Consider the following 13,687-nt stretch of genomic DNA (forward strand, 5'->3'; position numbering starts at 1 on the left):
ATTTACAGAACTTGTTGTGTTCAAAGCAATAAAGCCTCATTCATTTCAGATTATTATCAGTTTATTCTCTGAAAGTCCACACTGAAAATATAACCCAGAATGAATAATAATTATCCCAATTGCTGAAATATGGAGTTCTGTGCAGACACTATACCATTACTGTTAGGTGGTATGACTATGAAAATTTTAAGACTTCAATATATAAAATGACTTAAAATGTTAGAAATAATAGTAAGAATTTATGTTCTTAACCCTTTGAGTTTTAAGAAGGAACAAAATAGCCAAATGTCATGCTGTTGTTTTAATATGACTGTCACCCAGGAAGCACATCCTCATCCTGCAGTATCATCACAATATGAATATGAGAACATATTTCAAAAGAGGAGGAGAGAATGATTTAGGAAAAAGTATATTTTTACTTGGACTCATTTTGGTAAGTCATTCCATTTAACATAGCACTTTATATGTATATATTTAAAGTATGTATATAGAAAATCATGGTTTAAATGGGGAAATAGCCCCTCATAAAGAACAGGAAGGAGGGGATGGATATTTTTCAGGACCTACTGTGTACCAGTTTCTTTGCTGGGTGCTTTATAAATATTATCTCATTTATAGGTATCTATAGTTTTTGGAAGGACTGATGCTTAAGCTGAAGCTCCAATACTTTGGCCATCTGATGTGAAGAACTGGCTCACTGAAAAAGACACTGATGCTGGGAAGGATTGAAGGCGAAAGGAGAAGAGGGCGGTAAATGATGAGCTGGTTAGATAGCATCACTCACTCAATGGACATGAATGTGAGCAAACTTCAGGAGATAGTGAAGGACGGGGAAGCCTGGCTTGCTGCAGTCCATGGGGTCACAAAGAGTCAGACTGAACAACAACAACGGTTGCTATTACCGGAAAACAGTACCTTGAAAGAGTTTGAGATAACTGATTTTTATGTTCCTGTTTTAAAAAAGAACCTCAGATACTAGAGAAAGATATAGGACAAATAGAATTCATGCAATAGGGAAGAACAAATCTGACTCCATATTGGACCTGTTTCTTTTTCTTTAACCTTTGTATTAGATTGCTATTGCTACAGGTTTAGAATGTTGCCTAGAGCATGAAATATACAGGATAGCCTATTCTCAAGGCTTTGACCTTTGAAGGTATAATCATTTTCCATTCATACAGAGATAAAAAGTTGCAGAACAGAGATTAACATTTGTCTTGTTGGAGGTTACCAGAACATTGTGACTGGACTTATGTGTGAACAGCTGCTAGAACAAAGGATTCTGGCACCAAGAAGTTTGCAGCAATCAACCCCACCCCTTCACTTTTTAATATAAAATAAGCCTGAATTCTAACTCAGGTAATAGTTCTTTGGGACAATAATCTACCCTCTCAGTGTGCTGGCTTTCCAAATAAAGTTGCTATTTCTTGTCCCAACAACTTGTCTCTCAATTCATTGACCTCCCATGACTCAAGCAGTATGAGCTTAGACTCTTAACATTTACATTGAAACTAGAGTCTCAAAATATCTAACCTGGAGTTGAAAATAGCTATAGTTTAAGATCAGAAAAATAATTCCCTTGGTGAATAATATGCTTTATATGTGTCAAATCTGAAAGGTAAATCTTCTATCTGCTCAGGACTCTGAAGAGGTAGGCATACTGAATTCAGATGGGATACATTCTTGGATATTAACCATTTACATGTAAGAAACTATTTTCTACAAAAATAAATGCTTGTATCAACCAATATTATAAAACATTATGACAACACTACAGTGTACAGTCCTATCTCTGATTAGTAGAACACAAAATTGAGTTTAAACAAAGCAAACGGTGTCAAATAGAACTATGTCACATTTCCTTTAGTGCAACTGTTGTCGATATGGATTTAATAAGTGAAGGAGAAAGAGACAATATTATCTTCTTTTTGATCTAAAGGGGACATATACAGAAGGGCCATTTTAACGTAGGTCATCACTTTAAGCCAGTTCAGTCAAAAGGGTACCAAAAAATTAACAAAATCAAAATGTCATTTTAATCTTGATGTTCTTATGCACACATAGGGTTATAGTTAAACATAGGTGGACCTAACAAGGAACAACATTCTCATGTATAAGAGTCATCATTTAAATGCCACTTTAATTATGAAATTATGTATCAGTTCAGTTTTCAGTCACTCAGTAGTGTCCAACTCTTTGTGACCCCATGGACTTCAGCACGCCAGGCTTCCCTGTCCATCACCAACTCCTGGAGCTTGCTCAAACTCATGTCCATCAGGTCGGTGATGCCATCCAGCCATTTCATCCTCTGTTGTCCCCTTCTCTTCCCACCTTCAATCTTTCCCAGCATCAGGGTCTTTTCCAATGAGCCAGTTCTTCACATCAGGTGGCCAGAGTATTGGAGTTTCAGCTCCAGCATCTGTTCTTCCAATGAATATTCAGGACTGATTTCCTTTAGGATGGACTGATTGGATCTCCTTGCAGTCCAAGGGATTCTCAAGAGTCTTCTCCAACACCACAGTTCAAAGCATCAATTCTTCGGCACTCAGCTTTCCTTATAGTCCCACTCTCACATCCATGCATGACAATCAGTAAGTCCTAAGGGCACTGTTTATTGGACTAAAGCTGACAATGAGTTGGGCCTCTCAATACGAAGTTAAAGTAACAAATGAAGAATATAATGATTGTGACTGACAGAAGTTTTACTAGAAAATCCAGGGCTGGTCCAGAATGTGTTGATCATAGACCTTAAAGAAAAGAGTAATACCAGGTGCTTTTGACAAAAAAAAAAAAAAAAATTGTGTTGATTACAAAATCAACATTTAGAACACACTCCTATTTATGTGAATTCTTGGCTCTGCCCTGTAGTAGAAAGGGCAGCACTTGGTGTTCCAGAACATGGGAGGGAAATGGGAGGCCAATACAAACTGGCAGATGCCATTTCAGGATTCTGTGGGCTGTAAGCTGTTCAAGAGCAAAGGCCATTCTTATTCTTAATCCATCTTCTATAACCCACCACTGCCTAACACTGTAGTCTGCATCAAGTATAGTGCAATAAACACATGTTGATGATAATATTGTCCTGAAGGGTTAAGATGATCCACAACACAATGAGAAGCAGACAGATGATCACAAACTTTGAGAGAATGAGAAATAACCCCTTTACTGAGTCAACTGACTGACTATTGAAATATTTAAGTGCTATGTATCATGTAAGATTGCTGCCTTCTAACACAAATAGATGGAGAAATATACTGTATTCATGGATTGGAAGAATCAATATTGTCAAAATGGCTATACTACCCAAACCAATCTATAGATTCAATGCAAGCCCTATCAAGCTACCAACGGTATTTTTCACATAACTAGAACAAATAATTTCACAAAGAAGAGGGGAACTGGAGGAATCAACCTGCCTGACTTCAGGCTCTACTACAAAGCCACAGTCATCAAGACAGTATGGTACTGGCACAAAGACAGACATATAGATCAATGGAACAGAATAGAAAGCCCAGAGATAAATCCACGAACCTATGGACACCTTATCTTTGACAAAGGAGGTAAGGATATACAATGGAAAAAAGACAATCTCTTTAACAAGTGGTGCCGGGAAAACTGGTCAACCACTTGTAAAAGAATGAAACTAGAACACCTTCTAACACCATACACAAAAATAAACTCAAAATGGGTTAAAGATCTAAACATAAGACCAGAAACTATAAAACTCCTAGAGGAGAACATAGGTAAAACACTCTCTGACATAAATCACAGCAAGATCCTCTATGACCCACCTCCCAGAATATTGGAAATAAAAGCAAAAGTAAACGAATGGGACCTAATTAAACTTAAAAGCCTTTGCACAACAAAGGAAACTATAAGTAAGGTGAAAAGACAGCCCTCAGATTGGGAGAAAATAATAGCAAATGAAGCAACAGACAAAGGATTAATCTCAAAAGTATACAAGCAACTCCTGCAGCTCAATTCCAGAAAAATAAATGACCCAATCAAAAAATGGGCCAAAGAACTAAACAGACATTTCTCCAAAGAAGACATACAGATGGCTAACAAACACATGAAAAGATGCTCAACATCACTCATTCTCAGAGAAATGCAAATCAAAACCACAATGAGGTACCATTACACGCCAGTCAGGATGGCTGCTATCCAAAAGTCTACAAGCAATAAATGCTGGAGAGGGTGTGGAGAAAAGGGAACCCTCTTACACTGTTGGTGGGAATGCAAATTAGTACAGCCGCTATGGAGAACAGTGTGGAGATTCTTTAAAAAACTGGAACTAGAACTGCCATATGACCCAGCAACACCACTCCTGGGCATACACACTGAGGAAACTAGATCTGAAAGAGACACGTGCACCCCAATGTTCATCGCAGCACTGTTTATAATAGCCAGGACATGGAAGCAACCTAGATGTCCATCAGCAGATGAATGGGTAAGGAAGCTATGTTATATATACACAGTGGAATATTACTCAGCCATTAAAAAGAATTCATTTAAATCAGTTCTAATGAGATGGATGAAACTGGAGCCCATCATACAGAGTGAAGTAAGTCAGAAAGATAAAGACCAATACAGTATACTAATGCATATATATATGGAATTTAAAAAGATGGTAACAATAACCCTATATGCAAAGCAGAAAAAGAGACACAGATGTACAGAACAGACTTTTGGACTCTGTGGAAGAAGGCGAGAGTGGGATGTTCTGAGAGAACAGCATCAAAACATGTATATTATCAAGGGTAAAATAGATCACCAGCCCAGGTTGGATGCATGAGACAAGTGTTCAGGGCTGGTGCACTGGGAAGACCCAGAGGGATGGGGGACACATGTAAATCCATGGCTGATTCATGTCAATGTATGGCAAAAACCACTACAATATTGTAAAGTAATTAGCCTCCAACTAATAAAAATAAATGAAAAAAAAAATTGCTGCCCTCTAGGAGTCAGCCTGCTGGAAAAATAATACACATTGCACAAATCCAACAAGAGATTTATTCCAATGCCTTAAACAGATTATCTCTTATTAGCCAGTGTGTAAGGTTTAAAAAATTTGAAGTGAATTTTTAGAGCAAGGAGAATTCTTAAAAAGATTTCAGGGAAAGGGAATTCTATATATTCTACCCATTTAGTAAAGGAAATATCAATATTGTATTTATTTTTAGTAAATAGTGACTATCCAAGCAATAATAATGTTCCAGAAACTACTCTTCATGCTGCACAGTGAGATAAAACACTGATAAGTGGAGCAAAAGACAAGACTGTGGGCTCTATTTCCCCTCCCCAAACATCTAATCATCAATGATATGAATCCAGTTCATGCCTGGTCATTGAGCAGAGAAACTGCAGTAATTTTCCAGAGAAGTCTCATTAGAAAAAGCCAAATTGGGAAATTCCTGGTGATCCAGTGATTAGGACTCCATGTTCTCACTGCTGAGGGCCCAGGTTCGATCCTTGGTTGAGGTACAAAAATTCCATAAGCTGGGCAGTTGGCCAAATAGTTAATTTTTTTTTTTTTTTTAGGAACAATCCAAATTAAATCCAAGTTTTCCAAGACTTCAACTCTTTTTGAAGATGGCCAATTCCCATTATAAAAATATCTACCCTAGGGATTGTATGAGATGTTAAGAGATTATGTTGTTATATTATGTGGTTTTAAAATTATGTAAGAGAATAATCAAAGAGTCTGCATTAATATAAAAATATAAAAATAGCACTTAGAAATCAAGGAAAGCCCATTGGACCAAATTTTGATGCAGATGGGATACAGAAAGATATCAGGAGGAAAAACAGCTCCAAGGGAGAATGCATTACTTGGAAAGTAAGTAGGACCTGGGTAGAAGTCTTGCTGTGTTGGAGCATTGTGGGAATAAAAATTGTGTGATTAAGGAAAAGTATAATCTTTGTTTATACTGAAGTAGTAGAGATTTTTAAAAGTTTTCACAGAAAAAATAATATTCTAAAGTGCTAGTATACTATGAAATAATCAGTTACACACAACCTTTTTTCTAAAGCTAATTTTAGGAAAAATCTCATAAATTGAGTCAACTGTGCAAAGGAAATTGCAGGGAAATTTCATTCTTCAAAATATATAGAAAACCATATTCTATTCTTTTTTTTTTAATTTTAATTTTTGTTTTTTTATGCTTTATTTAACATTTTTTTTTGGGGGGGTTGTCATACATTGATATGAATCAGCCATAGAGTCTATTCTTTCTCTATATCTGAGGAAGTGGTGTTTTTCCTTTCCTCACTCTTTTTTCCACTTATGCCCTGTATCCCATTTCACCTCAACATCTCTGAAACCTTGCTCCATCAATTGCCCCTTCTCTCTGTGTATGATCTTTGATTTCATATTTTCTATGCCTTCCTCTTAACCCACATGCACGCTCTTGTTTCCTTGTCCTCAAATTAAAACAAGCAAACAAATACACTCTTTGATCCTTGATCTGGGAAGATTCCACATGCCACAGGGCAACTGGGCCCACAAACCCAACTACTGAGCCTGAAAGTCGCAACTACTGAGCCCACATGCCCTAGAGCCCATGCTCTGCCACAACAGAAGCCACTGTAATGAGAAGCCTAAGCATTGCAACCAGAGAGTAGCCCCTACTTGGCGCAACTACAGAAAGCCCACACAGCAACAAAGACCCAGTGCAGCAAATAAGTAAATAAATAAATTAGAAATTATGCTTTTTTCTTGATCTGCTTTTTTTTTTCCACACTGTGCAGCATGTGAGATCTTAGTTCCCCAACAACCAGAGATCAAACCTGTGCCCTGTGCAGTGGAAGCATGGAGTGTTAAACATTGGACTGTTAAGGAAGTCTGTGATCTGCTGACTTCTTTGAGTTCTATTTCTCTTCCTCTGTCCCATAATTAAACTTCTCAATAATCTGCACTTACTGTTCTCAATAATCTACACTTACTGTTTTACAATTTGGTTACCCTCCCACTTCATTTTGTTTCCATTCCTTTCTTGTAATTAAAACTACATTCAAATCAGGGGCTCCTAAGCTGGTACTCATTCACAAGAATTCAGAGTTATCAGAACTTGCATCAGAAAAAAATAAATTTTGATTTTCACTAACCACTAACTGAAAATTGACATGTCCCTCTATTATGAATATAGGCAGAAAATCACAGTAGGATTAGCAGTATCTGTGACTCTGTAACCAATAGGGGCCACAGATATTTTCATACCACATATCTGTCATTTCATATATCTTAAAATGCCATTTATACTCATCACTACTTTGGAATTAAGGTAGTTATTAGATTGTACATGATTGCAGTCTGTCTGTCTACAGATACTTTGTCCACATAGATAGCCAACTATTGGACAATTCTGCTCCTACTGGTCATTTGGCCACCAAACAGTGAAGTCACATGTTCTCACATTGGTAAACCAAGCATATAAGTCACCTTCAGATATTCCCTACCTATAACGGATAATTGATCGACACAGAAGGAAATGAGCCAAAGATCACTCCAAAGTTTATTGTTTTTATTCAAGCTAAGCAACAACAACCTTCACACTATGTCATTTGGAAAATAAAACCTAATTTTAAATTGCCTGTATTTGAAGTGTATCGTCTTGTTACTCAGTGATAAATCAGACATATGTTACTATATCACCAAATTTTTAAATATTTTTAAAACAACATTCTATATAATTGAGTTCCTTTTAGAAGCTACATATTTTATTTAATGCATTTAAATGCATTACTCTGAGAAGGGATCTCTAGGCCTTACTAGATTGCCAAAAGATCCATGGAACAAACAAGGGTTAGGAACCACTGCTCTAGAAGGTCACAAATAATACTACATCAAATGGCTTTTTTTTCCCAGTCAATAATTAAAACTCTTCTTGTTCTTCTGAGATTTCAGCTAAATTGAAGAATGATGAGAACTTCTTTTCTTATTTCTAGAACTTTTTCTTCCAGAGCCTCTGACATTGTTGAGCAGCTTCTACGACTTGTCAATATCTCCTCCACTGGTTCACATGATATTACAATCCCTAATTGTCATATTTCTCTGGCAGTTTCTCAGTCTCTCACAGACTTAGCATTCGTCAGACCTTTATTCAGTTTTGAAATCTCGGATTGATCTTTGACTCTCTGTCTCCAGCAAAACTAATGTCAAATCGGTATCCATAACCTGTTAATTATTTCTTACTAATAATGTCTGTTACACATATCTCTTACTTCTCATCACTGCCATTACCTTAGTCCAGGTCCTCAGGGCCTGATTCTAAAACTAGTAGAACAGCTTCCTAACTGGTATCCTTCACTTCAGTCTCTTTTCCAGTCCAACCAACATAATGTTTCTAGAATACTGTTTCCAGTGCACCAGTTTGATTAGATAATTCCCCATCCTTAATTTTGCCTTCAAGGTTTTCTTCAGTGTAAAACTGGTTTGCTTTCAAGGTTTTATCAGGTTCTTTGGTGTAAGGAACAAAATTGGCTAACTGGGAAAAAAATGAAAGGGGAAAAAATGAAAGAAAGAAAAGATGAAATACTTAACAGAAGGAGAGAGGGTAGCTCACGGAATTGAAGGACCTGAAAAGTGTCAGACTTAGAAGTAACACAAGCTAGGGAAGATCCAGAATTTCAAGTAGAAGAAAAAAAAATGGACTAACCAATCAATGTTTTTTGTCTCATTATTTTACTCTGCTCAAAACCTAACCTCCAGGAGAACATTAAATGGCCCTAGCTTGGTTTACAAGGGCTTCCCAGGTGGCTTCAGTGGTAAAGAATCTGCCTGCCAATGCAGGAGACATGGGTTTGATCCCTGGGTGGGGAAGATCCCCTGGAGGAGAAAATGGCAACCCACTCCAGCATTCCATGCTGGGAAAATCCCATGGACACAGGAGCCTAGTGGGCTACAGTCTGTGGGGTTGCAAAGAGTCTGACACAACTGAGCACACACACACACACACACACACACACACACAGAGCTAGGTTTACATGTCCACTCTTTAGCTAGGAAGGGCAGGACACTTTGACTGGCATATATATAAAGACTATCCATATTAGAGGAAAATTAATTCTGCCACAGAATTTCTAAAAGAGGTAATGTATGCTGGACAGCCCTACACAGTAAATGTCCACTACAAAGCTCTTTTCCTATATAACTCCAACATATTATCCAGACATGTTTCTACTTTTATACATGCTTAGTGCTCTAGCCAAACTGTTCCATTTACCTTTTCATCTTTCAAACTCTATTCATACCATTCATTCCCTCAGGAAAGTCTTGGTCTTTCCTCTTCTTCTGTTGAAATCATTTTCACTCTTTAAGACCTATATCAAACATCTCTAAAGCTTATTTGAATTTAGACAAAAGTCATCTCTCTGTGGCCTTTGTTATGATCATTTTAGGGAAGTTAGTTATCTCATGCTGCCTGTATTGTGATTGTGTTTGAACAAATTATACTTCTCGTACTAGCATATAATCTCTGTAAGGACAGAGAATCACAATATTCACCCATTGGCTTTGTATATAGTAGGCAGTCAGTAAATACTTCAGGCCCCACAAGCAGGCACAGGCGATGGTAGCGGGAGCAGGCTTCTGTATCTCAAGTCTCTGGGGCTTAGGCACAGAAGAGGTGAGCATCTTTGGCTGCTGCCTGATCGAACCGGAGGCTGGGGGCCAGGCCTTGGGCTCAGCCAAGAGTCGGAGACACTGGGCCGCATTGGTCGGGGAATCGGCGCCAAGGGTTGGCTGAGGCACTCCGGGTCCCATGAATAGGCCAAGGATGGGTTTCTCCCCTCATACCTTGTAGCCCACTCCTGCTGGGTGCCTCTGCTGCCCAAGCAAGCCTGGCTTCCCACTTCTAGAGCCCCTGACAACAGGCTGTCGTGATGCATGCCCACAGCAAATCCTGGCAACTGGTCGAACTGTGGCCTCATCCTAAGGTTGTTGGAAATTGATTTGAGAGTTGGAAAAGGAATATGAATCAGGCCCACAATTGCCTCCCCAAGAGTCTTAACCCACTTGTACTGTTACCTGCTAAGTGGAAAACCATTTTTAAGTAAATGTGAGTGAAATTGGTCTTATGAAAAAAGAAATATTTCAAAGTTACTATGGCACCCTAATATAACATTAATTCATTTTTGCAGCATATTTGAATTGGCCTTTGTTGTTCTATCATTTTTTAGTCTATGATAATAAAGAAGTTCTGGAAGTAAAAGTTGTGGTTGATTGATTAGGATGTAATGTAATATAAACTGGCCCTTTTTAATCAAGTGAATATATTTTTGATTATCTTTACCTTTCTGTGTCCATAATAAGTGATTTTGTATGGGCAGAAAATCAGCACACATTAAGCCTTTTAAATATATTTAGTTTTAATGAGTCTAAAAAATACTTTTGTAAAGAACAAAAGAATAAGTGAGTGAAAAAAAGAGAGTGAATTTATAGTTTGGTTTACTGGAATCTTACCAGCAAAATTATAGTGCATTTAGAAATATATGAAGTTGTGCCGTGTCTCAGCTCTCGGACAGACTGTGTCACAGCTCTCGGAAAGAACGGAGATCTCGGACAGATCAGTGTTACAGCTCCATGTTACAGTTCAGTTTTAATTAGAAAATAAAGGAAAATACATCCTCGAGGCATGAGGGGATGTCTACCCAAAAGACACGAAGAGAAGTGAGAGACCCCTGGCCCTTTGGCTCCTCTTTTTATATGTTTTTTTCTCCTCCTCCTGGGCCTGCCCTATGTAAATTGGGCTAGCCAGGAGTGCTATTTGTTCTACCTGAGGGCCTCACTCCAGTCCTCAGACCTTCCTTTGTTCTGTTTTCACAGGCTTTTCCCTTCCTTGTCTTTTAGCCACCCCCATTCTGGACTCCTTTTTCTTATTCTAATTACCTAACACTTGGAGAAGGCAATGACACCCTACTCCAGTACTCTTGCCTGGAAAATCCCATGGATGGAGGAGACTGGTAGGCTGCAGTCCATGGGGTCGCTAAGAGTTGGACACGACTTAGCAGCAGCAGCAAGTTTAAAAGAAACATCTTAAAATTGGGCCAATAGATCAATGTGTTTTGTTACTAAGCACTAACATGTGTATTTGACTGATTGGATTTTTCTTAATGGATCAACTTTTGCCCCAGATACACCAGTTATTTCACTGTCATCTCCTAAAACCTAAGAGGGATTCTGAAGAACTTCAAAACCATCCTTTCATTCAGTGAGAATCTAAATCCCAAAGCTATAGTGTTCCAAATAGAAATCATAGGAAACATGAAACTAATTCCTCACTAAAACAAATACAAATCTTTTTGTAATGATAGGTGGGGATGGTAATATGAGTACTCAGCAACATGTACACCATTGCAAGAATTTGTGGCTTACCTGAATATAACTATTGACTTTCACCTACACCCCTCAATCCACAGCTGTGAATTTTAAACACTTAAATGAATGAGTAAGGGTAAATCAAATCTTCAAATAAGAGTTTACAAAGGAGTGTCCTTTCAGCCTTTAAAAATGTTTTTCCATACCGCCTGGAATATTTTTAGGGCTCTCATACTACACGGACTATTGAAAAATTTGCAGCATCTAAGTTTCTGTGAGTTACCATGCTTATGACTGGATATAAATGTTACACAACAAATATCCTACTGTAGAAACATATTTTACAATGCTTGATTTGGATGTCTTTCATTTTCCGCCTTTATTTTTTCCTTATAATTGTTAATGATCTTTCTATCCCTTTATCCTGATGCCTAAAAAGGCTCCTATTATAAAAGATTAACAAAGACAAGGGGATTTGCAACTGAATTGCAATTCGCTATTACCAGAGTGAAAATTGAGAGGAACTGGGAGTTTCCCGTAATCACAGCAGGAATTATGTAGCAGGAGAAATAACACTGAAATAAACCTTTTGCAACAAAGATCATTCTCTTGAACCTCCCCAACTGGTTAGGGTTGGTTTCGACTGAGGTGGAGCTGGTTCTGCCATTATGTTGTTGTTGTTATTACTGATAATTATTTTTATTGTGCCATGCAATATCTACATGGTATTTTATATTAATAGCTTTGCACATAAAAACCAGGTCCCTTTCTTCCAGTTCTTGAAGTATTACTTGGAGGAAATAGTCAGGGGGTAGGTGGAATTTTTTAAAAGTAGAATTTCATGTTAATTTTATACAGATCTCATAGTCTTCCTGAACTTCATAGGTATTTACTGTGCACTGTTAATACTCAAATGAAACATGTGACAAGACCTTCCAGCACAAATATAATGGCTGCCCCAACATTTATCTTTGTTCCTTCATTTACTCATTCATTTAGCTGTTTTTTCATTTATTCATTTGGCCTACCAGAAGAAAACAGAGGTATCTATTTTGGAAGCTGCTAGACTACAAAATTTTTGTCTGATAACAACCAGATTTTGAGCAATATTCACTTATACTAATGCTTCAGTCAGTTGCTTTTAGATGGTACTTGGCATTAACAACAATTTAGAGAAATATAAAATATTATAGCCTTGTCTATGAAGCCATCCATGATCCACCAGGCTTTCCTGACATTAACATAGATGAATAAATTACTTAAGACCAGAGGATTCCCTTCTACTCAAGGTCAAACTAGAAAGGTTTCAAATAGAGATAATGAATCAGTAAACAAAATATTGTAAACCCTAAACTAACCCTGACTGTAACCAGAAAAATGAGGAACCTTCACCCATGAAAACACTTCAGAATTGTTCATCAAAGGATTGACATTTTTGTGAGTCAACATGGCCTTGTTTAGTATTGAAGAATAAAGACTGAGGTATTACATTTTTCATGTCTGGCTTATTAGAAATGTAAAGATGCTTTTGTAGTGTGTATGTACGTATCTATTATATTAGGAACAGTCAGATTTAAAAGAACTATATTTTTTCAAGACTCTCTCTTTCTATCTCTCTCCATAGTTAGATAGATAGACACAGATATATAGATATGTGTGCATACATATAATTTACTAGTGCATTTACTCACTGTTTCCTGGATTTTCTCCATGTATTATTCTCTAGGCATATAAAGCCTAAAATTAAATACAAATTGCAAGGTTTTAGAAATAATTATTTTAATCTCTTTGATGAAGACCTCTTAATTCTCTGAAAGGATTTACATTACCTTATAACAATTTGATTCCTCCAATTAAATCTTACAGGAGAACTGTAGACTATTCTGATATATTATGTATTGAAAGTTTTTAGATTTTGGCTCATTATGTATTTTATTTCTGTAACATATTGCATATTATTTATGAATTAGGATTTTGAATCTATGTAATTGGTTTTGGGTGTTAAAATACAAATTTTAGCTTGATGGTTCGGTTTATAGTTCCCTGACCAAATTCCTCTCTGGTATTTTGATTTACCAGTGTCATAAGTAGAAAATCATGAATTCTCTAAAATATTATAGTGGATTTTGCATATTATTTTCGGATTAGATGATGAAGTAAAGGTTTCATAAATCCTTGAGTATTTCGTAAGAAGTCAGATCCACAGTTTTCTTCTTGTAATGAAATTTAAACTATTGGTAAAAGAAGAAGTTATTGGTTACAATGAAGATACTTTGCTAAAACCCAGTTCCCAGTATCAGTTCCCATCATAAAATATTTGGAGTAAAGATCTTAATTTCATTACTCAGCATGTGACTAAAACTAAATTTT

Source organism: Dama dama, chromosome X, assembly GCF_033118175.1.
Source record: "Dama dama isolate Ldn47 chromosome X, ASM3311817v1, whole genome shotgun sequence".
Taxonomy (NCBI): Eukaryota; Metazoa; Chordata; class Mammalia; order Artiodactyla; family Cervidae; genus Dama; species Dama dama.